Below are 12928 nucleotides of genomic sequence, written 5' to 3' on the forward strand. Positions count from 1 at the left end.
TCGATTATAAGAGTTCCCACAGCTTTCTCGCAGTTCTCAGACTTGCTAAACTAGTTTAAATCGGTATAAATGGGAATTACTGAGCTCACATGCCGAATTGTTTGGGTGTCTGCGCTTGTGTCGCACGTCACATCACATCAGGATGGCTTGGTTCCGCTGTGTCGCCCTTCCTCGCCGTTTTCTTCCTGCCGACCTACGGCTGGGCTACAGCGACAGCGTCCGCTGAATAGCGCGTCCGTGGCCGACGCTGCTGCTTTCGGGACGCCGCCCCCTGCGAATTCCAGGTAACGGCTGGCGCAATATCTGGTTTCACTCTTTGTACAGCCACGCCTGTGAATTCAAGTGATGTCGCATGGGCAATTGTTTTGGGTGTCATTTAAAGCTTTGCTTTCCAAACACCTTCACAGCGTGGATTGGAGCCAATTTTTTCCCAGGCAGTTGTTGTTGTAGTACGTGCCTTGTTTCAGTGTCACCTAGTTCTGGATTTCTTAACCCGAAATTGTTTCATTCCTTGACACAGGAAGATTTCGCTGATATCATGTCCGTCACGGAAGCGGCGCCAGCACAACGAAGCAAGCGGCCTGTAAAGGGTGCATCCTTGCGCCGAGGGTATTCTTGTGGGGGAGCAACCTTCAATACCAACGGGAACGTTATACTTAGGGTTGTTCGTATTCGGGTTTTACAATTTAACACGAAAGCGTGTTATTCCGCGATACCCCAAGATTTCACTGACGCCATATTCGTCACGGAAATGTCGCCAGTACACCTTTGCCGAAGCGACCCGCCGGCAGGACGTCGCTCGCCAAGCACCCCACAAGACCGCCGCCGACCCGCAAATCATGCTCTGCTGCAGATTTCGCTTCATATTTTATTTTCGCGCTTTACTGATTCCTATGACACAGGAATCAACCAGAACTTTTTTATTGATAGGAAGGCTAGGCTGTAGTCTCGGACATTCAGTGCTCCAACACAAAGTTCAAAGGCTTCAACATTTTGCAACAGGCTCTATGCTAGTGCTTGAGATCTCGGGAAGCCTTTATCGACCAGTCGCCCTCTCAGATACTCCTTGCAGTTGGCATCACGTGGCTGGTCGCCGACGAACACCACAACCTTTTTCAGAAGTGACGACCGAAACCTACTCCAAAACCGAAGTACAATACAGTGTACCATCCTACTCCGGGAAATAATGGGTGGACCAATATTTGGGAGGTGTTTTGAGGTGAAATAAGAATTCCAAACGATGCGGCGCCCCCTCAAATTCAGCTGCTGCTTGACTTGTTTTGTCGATGGAATGAGCGCTGGCTCTAGGTGTCGACGGCCCCAAAAGATCTGAGTCTATCGTCTTCCAACTGTTCGTCGTTGCTGCACTTTCCGAACACCTTCCCTTCGTTCTTTATCTTGGGTTTATTTTTTTTGTCAGGTATGCAGGAAGTTTCGGCAGAATAGTGCGAATGGCACTATCCCATAGTTTCTATTTACAACGCGTAATACGCACCCCTGAGGCATTGGTTACATGTAGGTAATCATTACATAGAATGGCTCAAAATGCAGTTCGCATACTGCGCACGACTCGTCCAAATCTTTATCCGCACGGTGCAGTTTTTTCCCAACGTTTTCTTCTTTCTTCGTCTCGAGAGACATTCAAGAGGGACGCGTTCGACGCATCTTTTACGCTTCTTTTATACTTAGCCCACTAGACGGGCCCGGTCTGACCCGAAAGCTCGGGCCAGGCCCGGCTTACGGTTGTGCTCGGGCCGCCCGAAGCGTTCTTTCGGTGGGCCCAGATAGGTCCCGAGCTTGAAGCCGTGGGCACGGGACGGGCTTGGGCTTAAAGGGGCACTGACACAAAATTTTGAAGGCGAGATAACTTCGGAGATAGATTGGTGGGAACACATATACATCATCTGCAAAATATCAGCGGTGAATACAGCCTAGAACATATTTAAAATCAATTTTGAAGTGTGCGAAACGCAACCGAGCGGCCAGCAGAGGACCACGCGCAAGTGTAAATAAACAACATCCAAACACGTCACGAGTTTGTGTTTGCCGCTTCGGCACTGCCGGCTCGTCGCTCCAATCGGAGGGCCGGAGGGCGGAGCTTCTGCTCTCGAGAACGAACGACCCGATCGTTGGCGGCGGAGGCGCCGTGATTTCGTCAGCTCATCGGGCAGCTGGCCGCGACCTAAGTTCTACAGCGATTCCAGGCACTCTGTTTCTATTACTGTTATTTACCATTGGATGCGGAAACGCGCCGGAGGCATGAAAAGCCCATTGAGCAAGCCGCATGGTCGCTGTGCAGGCGGCGGCCACGGCCGCGAAGTGGCCCACGCCGGCGCAGGTAGCTCGAGTGATAGCTTGTTACCGCTGCACGAAATTGTGCCCAAGTCCCGACCATGGTGGCTTACATGAGAAAGGAGTTAATGGTGCCATGGCGGGTTGCAATAAAAATTGTCATCTGCACCGCTTACGAGAGCGGCACTCGAATATCCGCCGCAGTGCTAAGCCGAACACATCTGTAGGCGGACCTGTAGGCAGACCGGCCGGCTGCTCCCAGCGCGCGTCTTGCCACCCACCGTCTCGAGCGTCGCGCGTCGTTCGTTAGCCGCGGTAGCATTTGCACTCGCAGCGCCTGCGTCACATTCACGGTCGCTTTTTAATTAGGCGCCTCACGAGATCAGTACAGGGGGCATTCGCAGAAACTGCCGTCGATGCGGATTCGACAGTGCTACGGCGACTCTGCTCTGTAGCTGTGATATCCCTCCGACGGTCACGTGGTCAGCTTTGTTCACACAAAATCCACAAAATCCATCGTTTCGCGGCACTCGCTGAAACCGAAACTGCGACTGGCCGCATTGAAAATGCCTCTAATTAAACAACCGTCGCACGCTGAAGCAAATGAGGTTTCTACATGTTATAAGTAGGTCACTAGCTACTTATCGCAACAAAAAAAACAAGATGCAAAATTTTTGTGTCAGTGCCCCTTTAAATTCAAGGGCATGGCCGTCATTATTTGCGACGTGAAGTGTAGAAAATAGCATGAAAAGGAATGTTTTTGGCTTATTTCCCCGTGCTTCTTGAAGTTATACCTGCAAGCGTTGTTTTAAAAACGTGTTTCCCTAGGTCTGCTAGACCTACGTTCCGCACGTGGCGGCCTGGTCCACTCGATGATCCTGCGAGGGGTGGCCAGGTGTGGAACCGATAGCTCGTGCGTCGAAGCAACACCGGCCTGCGCCCGTGGAACCAGCTTAGCTATGGGGCGATTGGTGACGCTGCGCAGGAGCTGCTTGATAAATATACATGTGTCACATAATGGCTATACCGTGTGTGTGTCATTGAAGCAGAAGTAAGCACGTTAATCAAGCAAATCCTAGATAACATGGAAGGCTAAGAATAACCAGCTGAACCTTAGCTCACGCTGCCTATTACCTGGCATAGGGGAGCTAAGCCACTGCTAATTTTTTATCTATGTCCACGTACATCTTACATATCGCACCCATCGAAGAGCGGCTGGCGTGGCCGGAAATAAAATTGGCGTGCTAGAGAAGCACCACCGCTAAACAACCAATGCACGTAAAACAATTTAATGCACGTGCCTTCTCGTGGATTGAATCGCAGCACAAATACATTTTAGCATCTTAACTCTTTGGCAGAGAGAACTGCGTGACGCCCAAAAGTGTGGTTCAATAAAATTGACAGTTGGGCTAGTTGGTTTTGATTCATCGTAAGTAGCGCTAGAGACGGGACACAGAAGAGGAGACACACACGACGGCGCCGTCGTGTGTGTCTCCTCTTCTGTGTCCCGTCTCTAGCGCTACTCACGATGAATGGCCCAAAAGTGTGGTCATCAAAATTTGGTTGAAAAATTTCAGTAGATATATGAGTGTTCAAAAAGGAAAGTGTTGCTGACGCGTAGAAATCCTAACTCTTCTTGGATAGATTGTCAGGTAATGGAAATGTGTATTCCAAAAAATAGGCTTCGAAAAAAGTGTCGTGCTAACCCCCGTGATGGCCTTCTAAAGGAAGAATACAGAATTATTAGGAATAAAATAACGGCAAAGATAAGGTTGGCCAAGAAACGTTATCAGGTGGGTCAATTTTCCAGCTGCAAAAGAAACATAAAGAAAATTTGAGACCTCGTAAACATTATCTCTCGCAGGCATCCAAAGAAAAACCTTGATACAAATCTTAAAGGTTCTTTTCCCTCTTCAGATAGTTATGACTTGGCCAATAAATTTAATGAGCATTTATACTCGCAGTTAATGAACTTAAAAATAACACTGCAAAATCAGATTCTTGGCAGAGTAGCTCGTCATGCGTCTTTTCAGCCTATATGCCAGATGTCACAGAGCTCGATTTATGGCAAACAATGCGTGCAATGCCACTAACTAAGTCACCTGGTTATGCCAGTGTCAGGGTGCGTGATTTAAAATGAACTTCAGTCATCTCAAAAGTGTATTACTTTACAGTCATAAATTATATGTATTAGAGGGAAGATCTTACAAAAAAGTATGACCTTTTTTTGCGAAACGCATTGCCAAACCAGTAAAGCGCAGCGTGGATTCCGAAGTGGACTTAGCACCAGCTTATTAGAGGATTTCAACGATTATATGTGCAGTCAGATAGACAAAATCATCCTTCTTATTGCGCTCTTTTTAGACCTCCAGAAGGCGTTTGACACGATTGACCATAAGCTGCTCCTTAAAAAATTAGCCAACATCGGGTTTAGAGGTCCTTACGCCAGATTTTGCTTAGAGTATTTGTCGAATCGTGTACAGTGTGTTCGTATTGAGAATACTTGTAGTGAAATGCTCTGCGTCCATGCAGGTGTGCCACAGGGATCGGTACTGGGGCCACTTTTATTTAGCATTTATATTAATGACTTAGCCTCCTTGCCAATGAATGACAAACCCTAGATGTATGCTGACGGTACTGCTCTTCTTTTATCGTGTTCGCATTATGATGTTGGTGCTCGTCTTATGCAAGAGGATGCTTGTCTTCTGATGAACTGGCTGAATAATAACCATATTTTTCTGAATAAATCCAAAACCAATTTGATATGTTTTCACAGCCCTTACCGGACCTTTGTCGAGAGCACATCTGTATTTCTGCACACTAGCTCCTGTCATAATGCTCCTGCCGCCCAGTCGATCTTGTTCATGATCTTAAGTATTTAGGTTTGCAATTCGATGAAACTTTATCTTGGAATTTACATACAGAACAGCTTGCAAAGCGCTTGCGAGCGGTATGTGTTCATTTGTATGCGCTTTGATCGGTTTGTTGTCTCGCTGTAAAAAGAATGGTTTTTATATGCCTAGAAGAATCTATAATTAGATATGGTCTAACTATTTATGGACATGCATCTTCCTATAAACTGAACACTCTTAATAGCATCCTGCACAAAATAGCGCACCATATTATGTATGGCACTAGATATCATGGAGACAGAACAGAAATTGTTATGAAAGAATCAGATGTTCTACACGTGAAAAATCAACTAATTTTTGATATCTTGTTAAAAAAGTTCTTTTACAGTCCTTTCAAAGTTGTTAATGTAAAAACAAGGTGCCTCCGTCAAACTGAACGTTTTGTGCTGCCTCGAGTACTAACCGGCTATGGAAAGAAAGCAAGGTCGTTCCACATTCCTTTTTACTTTATTAAAATTGATGCCCCCCAAGCATTAACTGTCCCTCCCAAGCCAAAAAATACTTAAAGGCGTGGGTCCGCGAAGCTGCCATTGAATAAGACAATGATTTTAGATCGTGCTTGAATGTGATTGCGCTCCTTTTATTTGTATCGCAGTTTGTGAACGAAAACAAACATTTTTATTCTTTATGCTTTTATAGTGGTTTGACATCATGCAATGCAGTGTGTTTCCTTCTTGCTTGTATTTTTTCTCTTTTTTCTTTTTCTTACAGTTATGTTCTTTTTGCGTGCCTTTTTTTAGAATTGTTTTTATTCACCAAGTTGTTTCTCTTTCGGCTCTTTGTATTAGCCGAGACTGCCCAGCCTCCCACACAAGCCACTCTGGCTTATGCGGGCTGGATATTAGCATGTAAACGAGCTTGAATAAACATTATTATTATTATTATCAAAGGTGATCGTGTCTCTGGGTAAGAATACGAGCTATTATTACGCCGATGTGACGTGAACTTAAGAAGGTGGAAGCTAAACTACGTGCACTACTTAACCTTAATTTATTGCATTTCAATCCACGACGTGATGTATAGACTATATACCACGTGTTATTGCCCGATATGAAGGCACTCAACCAAATATTGTCACGAAGCCAAAGATTACGCAGTTGTCTTCAAGGAAAAACAAGTTTATTGGAGGAAACTTGTGCTCCTCTAACAACTAAAAAAATACACAGGCGGCGTAGGAGAAGTCAACGAAGGGACGTGCGCAGGCGAGTGTCGCCGAATCGAATGCCGCTGCGTATGCTCTGCGGGCATTCATCTTGCGGCGCGGGTGTTTCTCTAACCGTCGAATTACATATTACATCCACAACACGGTAGATGAAAGACTATTCTAAGCTAGTGACGTCAGGGTGAAACTTTCTCCCTATCAAATAAAAAAACCCTTGCGGTATAGGAAAGAAAGAAGAGAACACGCGCTTCACTTGGGGCACAGATAACAGAACCCGGCGCAGCCAGGTGGTGAAAACAAAACAAACAAACCCAATGCATGATTTGTGGCAATATAATAAACAAATAACCTTAAGCGTGTAAGCTGGGGACTGGTAACACACACGCTGGTCCTCCCTAGGATTAAAAATAAATGACCTGGCCGGCCTTGGCCTGGGATTGCAGTGATGGGCACGGGCCAGAGTGAATTAAAGGGACACTGAAGTGATATGTAAACATTGCGGGATTACTGGCGCAAATTGTAGTCCGGAGTCCCCAGGCAATGTTTCGACCACTCTCGGCGCGTTTACGCGATTTTATTTAGTAGAAAAATTAATTCGAAAATGCTATCCTCCTCTCTTTACGCTCGCCCATTTTCTGTGGCGTTTTCGTGTGACGTCGGGAGGAGCCGAGCTCGCAATTGGCTGCGCTACTGCACGGCTCCCCGGCCTTCAGACAGAGTTAGTCGGCCCAGCGTTTCGTCCGCCGGCCGCCGACGGGTCGTCGCAATTCGTTCGCTCAGTTGAAACTAAGCCACAACACGTTTGGGAATGGAAGAATGTGCCTTTCTTTACCTCGTTAGTTTGTACACTGTATCTAGCTCCAAGTCAAGGTCGCTTCATACAAGCGCTGCACAAGCGCACATGCGACGCTTCGCTGACTGGTACGCTAGTAGGAAAATATAAGGCCTCTTGAAGGCGGGAGAAGAGTCAGCGAAGTCAATATAGGTACTAAGGAAATAAAATCAACTGGTATTTTTACCGTACAGCGTAAAACTAGGGTGCGGGAAGCACTTTTTTGCGCTCGGCGAAGAAGCACAGCGGCCAGCAGCACGACTACGCATCTGCGAACGCTTTTCCGTCTAAGAAATGCAATTGCTAGACGTGAGATATTGTGGAAACTTGGGGGATGCTTACTGCACGGGCGCTATACAACAAATAGACACCTAAAGTACTTCAAATGATGAATAAATAAAAGTGTAAACTGGTTATACATTATATACCTTATATATCCAACCTCGGTAGAGCTGGCCTGTGCCGAGTGGTCTGAGGCGCTAAATTATCGTTTTGCAAGTCGCAAGTTCGAATCCCCGAGGGTACATCGTTTTTTTTTGCCAGTTTATTTTTTCGGTTTCGGCCGATGTTTTCTAAACTGAGTTCACCATTTCTGGGCCGTAACGTTCACTGCTCCACGAGCGAGTTCGCAGAACGCGCGCGACTGCCACTGACGCGCTAGCGAGTTCTCGTTAGCGTGCTGTTGCCACAAGCACCGACTGCTTGTGGGCAGTGGGCACAGGCCTGAATCAGCACACCCTTGGCCTGGTGCGAACACGCTTTTTACGATACAGGCATGAGTGAGGCAAGCTCCGAATATGCGGGAAAAGCGCATGGCATTTGAGCGTCAGCGGTGACGCGGAGGGCGTTTATCCACTGCGTAGGCCTCGGCTAGTGATTTCTACTATTCCAAGCCGTCCTGGGAGGCTTATCTCAGGCATTTCACAGCCGATAATATGGCAGAAGGGCGGTACGGCGATTACTGAGATATCGAGAATGCCCATCCAACGATGCCGTCGGACTGTTGTTTTACAGCACCGAAACCGAAACTTGTTTGAATGCAACCTAGGACATCGTCCAATTACGGTGCCATCTCCTCGCGACGTCACAGCTCTAGTTGGTGTGGCCGCCACAGACCGCGCATGGTAGGTTTTCTTCTTTCCCGCTTTATAAAATAATTAACGACTTATCAACCGGATAAACGATGAAAAGTGTGGTAATTTGAGCCAGTCTACGCAGTGCAAGCAAAACGGGGTGCTTGACAAATTCACTTCAGTGTCCCTTTAAAGACGCACGGGCCCGGGCCGGGTCCAGGCTAGGTGTTACGGGCCTGGCTCGAGCTCGGCCTTCATAAAGCGTGCTCGGGCTGGGTGCAGGCGCCAAACTGCAGGGCTCTAGGTTGTATCCTGTGCGGCACCCAGGCGAAAAGCAATAGTTCCGGCGATGGCTCGGCATTATTGCTTATCCGGCACGCATGTTTGCCGAACTAGCAGGAAAGGTATTTTCACCACAAAGGACTGAAAAGCACTGCACGGGTTAAAAATGTTCGTTTTTACTTGGAATGGCCGAGCAACTTGGATGCGTGAAAGCAAGAGAGGCACAGATGGGGTGGAGGAACCGGGAAAAGCCGTCAGAAAATTTTTCTGCAGCGCCTCTAGCGGACATCAGTGGCGGCAGCGCACGCCATGGGAAGGTTGCGGCAGTGAACCGACTATTACCTTCTACAGAACTGCTCCGACGTTGCCCTTGCGTTCAGCGCCCCTTGGGGCAGCGGCGCGCTTCGGGGACCTGTTTTCGCGGCCGCTTATCACACCGCTCCTTGTAGCCACCCTAGCGAGGACATCGACCCCTACTAAGTAACCGCGAAACGAGGCTGGATGCTCTTCTACCGCAACCGCCGTCAGAAAAGTGTTCGAGCCCTACGCGCCCAGAAGCCCTCGCAGCAAACGGTGAGCCCCTCTCCGACTAAGCAAATAACTGCGAAGCCAGCACTATGTCTACACCCCCCCCCCTCCCCTACCACGGCAGAACGTCTTTTTTAATACAGTAGAAGTTTATGTCATGTGCTTTAAAAGACACGACGTTGCGAGGAAAAAGCCTGCTGTCAACAGCTTGACGAGGTCTCTCCCCGCACGTGTGTATGACCAGCAGATGACGCGTGACGGTATACATCACGGAGGATTGGCGTATAATTATTCGAAGTCAATTTCAATAAGACCGCGTTTTTCTGTAGTCTGCAGTAAAAATCAGAAAAAATATACTGTTGACACATATGTGATTAAACTAAAGAGAAATGAGAACGCACTAGTTTAAACAATATCCAGGAAGATATTGCTTACATGCACTACCATAGCTGGTTTATTGTGGGTGAAAATAAAATACAAAACTGAAAGCAGTCAATATTACTGCTGGTGCATAGACAAAAGCTCAGAGATCGTTACATAATGCAAGTCAACGCCACGTTCAAGAGTCCGATTGAGAAGTTTGCGGAGTGTATGGGACAACATTTGATTGCCATATTTGGTTCGGCAAAAGAAAAGTGTCCAATATTCAACATGTGGAGTGGTACATTACAGATTAGTTGCACAAAAGTTGTAAAAAATTTCTCGTTCCGGTTTACCTCGTCTCTTGAAGCCGTGCTTGCGCGATAGCAATAAAAATTGTCCATACTGATTTAATCATGTTCAATGTTTTAGGGAGAGGACCGGCTGAAGTGTCGAAAGGGGTGTTTGAAATTATGCGAATTGTTTTCTTTTGCAGACGAGCGAGTTTTGTAATGTTTGAAGATGTTGTGGTGCCCCATAAGAGAAGCTAACGTATGTCAGACAAGAACAGAGAATTTTATTATAGAAGTTTGGTCTTCGGAGGAAGCGATTCCCGACTTCGAAAGTATGTGCCAACGATGCGGGCTAGTTTTGACATTACATGATCAATCTAGAAATCCCATAGCAGATATTTAGAGAAAATTATACCTGGTGTTTTAATCCTGTCTAGTACTTTGGTTTCACTTCCGTTCAGAAAGAGCACATCGGGAGTTACGCATTTGCCCTTTGCTCTAGAAATTATCGCTTTAGTCTTTTCTGTATAAATACTTATGGGGTTGGCTGAGGACCTTGCAGGACTTTGCAATAATGTAGCCGTATATAGGACAAAATAAACCATAAAGTTTAAATTTACATGTATTTGACTTCTTCTGTAGGGTGCCTCCAAAAAGAAACATGTTATTGTTGCTTTTGGTTGTGCAGGGGCTGGCCAAGGAGTTGGGGAAAAGTTTGAGCCAAGATGTTCCTGGCATGAAGCGCGATGGGAACGTGAAAGGTTGTACTTACATTGGAAGTTATAAAGCGTTAAGTGAAGAATTTTCAAACTTTGCGACTTCATTTCATCTGGTTTGCATGCCATACATTGCAACATGTAAACTCTTGGCAAGCAAATATCAATAGGGTGTGGAGTTGTCTCTCCACAGAGTGCAAGCATTTATAATTAGGGTTGTGCCAGAACAAGTTACAAAAGGGGCTTTTGTATCAAGTATTCTTAAAGCTGGAGTAGTGCTTCAAAGCATTTTATCTATAAAGCACTGAGGCTTACAGCGACTACAGGTTCTCGCTGATTCGAATAATTTGGGACTAGAAACGGACGTCCGGCGGACATCACATATGCGCATTTTGTTATCCCCTGGACGTCCCCTGTTCATTTCGGTTTCGAAATGTTCGATTTTGAACATCCGCCGGATGTCCGAAAATCCGGCTGGGACGCCTGTCGGACGTTCGTAGGATAAGCAATTCCTTTGCATCGGACCATCCCACGGACGTCCGTAAAACGTCCGCTGGCTTTCTGCGGATGTCTGACGGATGTCCAAATGTCCGACACCTGATGTCCGACAGATGTTCGATGGACGTCTGTGGTCCTATCGGGCTACGTTATGGACTGATACATATTGGTTGCGGTAAACAAACAATTTTTGATTTCAAGTGCTGTTCCATGGATTTCTTGATATTGTAATTTGTGTGAGAGCAAGGTTCGGTTAAGCAAATTAAACGCTTTTGAGTCGTCGATGAAGATTCCCAGTACAAAGTTTGTCTGTTAAATGTCTGCAGTATCAGCTCTTTTTGATCTGAAGGAGCGATTTCGGTGGAAGGACCTTTTTGGGACCCATGTTGAGATCCTGTTAACGAATTGCGTTTGTCTGTAAAAGCTGTAAAACGTATGTGAGTGAGTTCTTGAAGCGCTTTAGAAAAAATGGGCAATATGGAAATTGGCCTGTAACTGGATAGGGAAATTGGGCCTGTCTTTTTCTGTATGACATTTACTTTAGCCGTTTGCAAGTCTGCTGGGAAGTTTCCACTAAGAATACAGATGACAATACATGGGCTAGTGGCAGTGTTAAGAAGAACTGCGAGTTTGGCTTGTTGGTATAGGTTCATGATGGGAAACAGCGCAAAAAAAAAACTTGGACAAGAAAGACTAACGGGACGAAGCGCTACAAGCAACTGAAACGTTTAATCGTCAAAACACACAAATACAGTAATACCTCGATAACTCGAACTCGCATATGTCGAAAAATCGGCTAAGTCGAAATTTTCCGCGGCACCGAACCGTTTCCTATACGTGCCATGTATTTGTTGCCCTTTATTTCGAAGTATTTTTGGGACAAACTGCGGATATCTCGAAATCTTGACTCAGAGTGGAACGAAAATTTCGCCGCCGTTGACTGTTTTACAAGATTCGTGCGATACTGCCACGCCTAAGTCCATCGAATTTTTTTCTGTTCAGCCGCGCCTAGAACACAGCCGATGTTTTGCCCGAACGTGAAACCTAGAGGAATGTAAACTTCGTCAAGAAACCATGTGGCACGCCATCTGACGGCAGAGACATGCGCAGAGGTGCAGTGTACTAAAGATAGAGGTGTGATAGAGCGGCGGAAAAGATCGGCTCATGCAATGCGTCAAGCAGCTAGAGGAATCCTTAAAAGGCCAGAGTGCGACCGCAAAGCAGGGCAACATTAAGCGGTTCTTTTCTGTGAAGTAAAATTGCAGTGCCATAAAACCCAGCAGGTGAACGTCTCTTGTATGTTTTTTTGCTCTTCCAAACCTTTATCAAAAGGAAGATTGGAAGCTGCTGTTGACGAGCTGGTAAGTAGTAACGCCTGCTTTGCAAAGAATTCAATATTTAGTTGCAATTTGCGCAACTTTGCTTATCCCGAAAATCCGCTTATCTCGAAATATTTCCCCGTTTTTACTACTTCGATTTAACGAGGTATTACTGTATATGTACAAAATCTAAGAAACCGCCCTCACAAAATGTACAGTACAATCTACAATTTTGCACAGTCAGCGTTATAACATCAGCAACAAATGTCACAGATTGAATGGGAAGCCGTTTTCCCCCCAAAAGGAGGGCTCTTGTCTCCAAACTATGTGCCGTCATCCTACGCTCGGCAAACCTCGTTGCAGCAGGGCTCCCCAAATCAAAAGCCTCAGAAGCCACCCTTTGTCAAAACGTTGCCAGAAACGTGTTTTTTATGAACACCCCAAGTATAGAGAGGGCTGATACCTATAGAATGGTGCAGCAACTCAACATACTGAAATGCGCCCACAGCAACCTCCCTTGCGTAGCATTCCAGTAGACACCTGTAAAGAAGTAATACACGGGACTCCGCCTCGAGGACACACCCCAAGTCAAAATTGAAAACATCGCGAAGCCAGCAAACCCCCAGACAAAAAACGCGAGGCGTATGGAGACGGAAAGCAC

General features: G+C 46.3%; 1 protein-coding gene across 1 annotated transcript in view; it reads left to right on the forward strand.

The window, feature by feature from the left end:
• The first annotated feature begins 8932 nt into the window (after positions 1 to 8932).
• The window catches only part of LOC144175595 (uncharacterized), an 80693-nt gene continuing 76697 nt past the window's right edge, over positions 8933 to 12928 (forward strand). The window contains exons 1-2 of the mRNA XM_077704657.1: positions 8933 to 9126; positions 10423 to 10495. The gene's annotated coding sequence lies outside the window, so the exon portion shown is untranslated. The remainder of the gene's footprint in view (positions 9127 to 10422; positions 10496 to 12928) is intronic.

This window comes from Haemaphysalis longicornis, unplaced genomic scaffold (assembly GCF_048455015.1).
Source record: "Haemaphysalis longicornis isolate Haplotype H1 unplaced genomic scaffold, Haemaphysalis longicornis Haplotype H1 scaffold_3, whole genome shotgun sequence".
NCBI classification, from domain to species: domain Eukaryota; kingdom Metazoa; phylum Arthropoda; class Arachnida; order Ixodida; family Ixodidae; genus Haemaphysalis; species Haemaphysalis longicornis.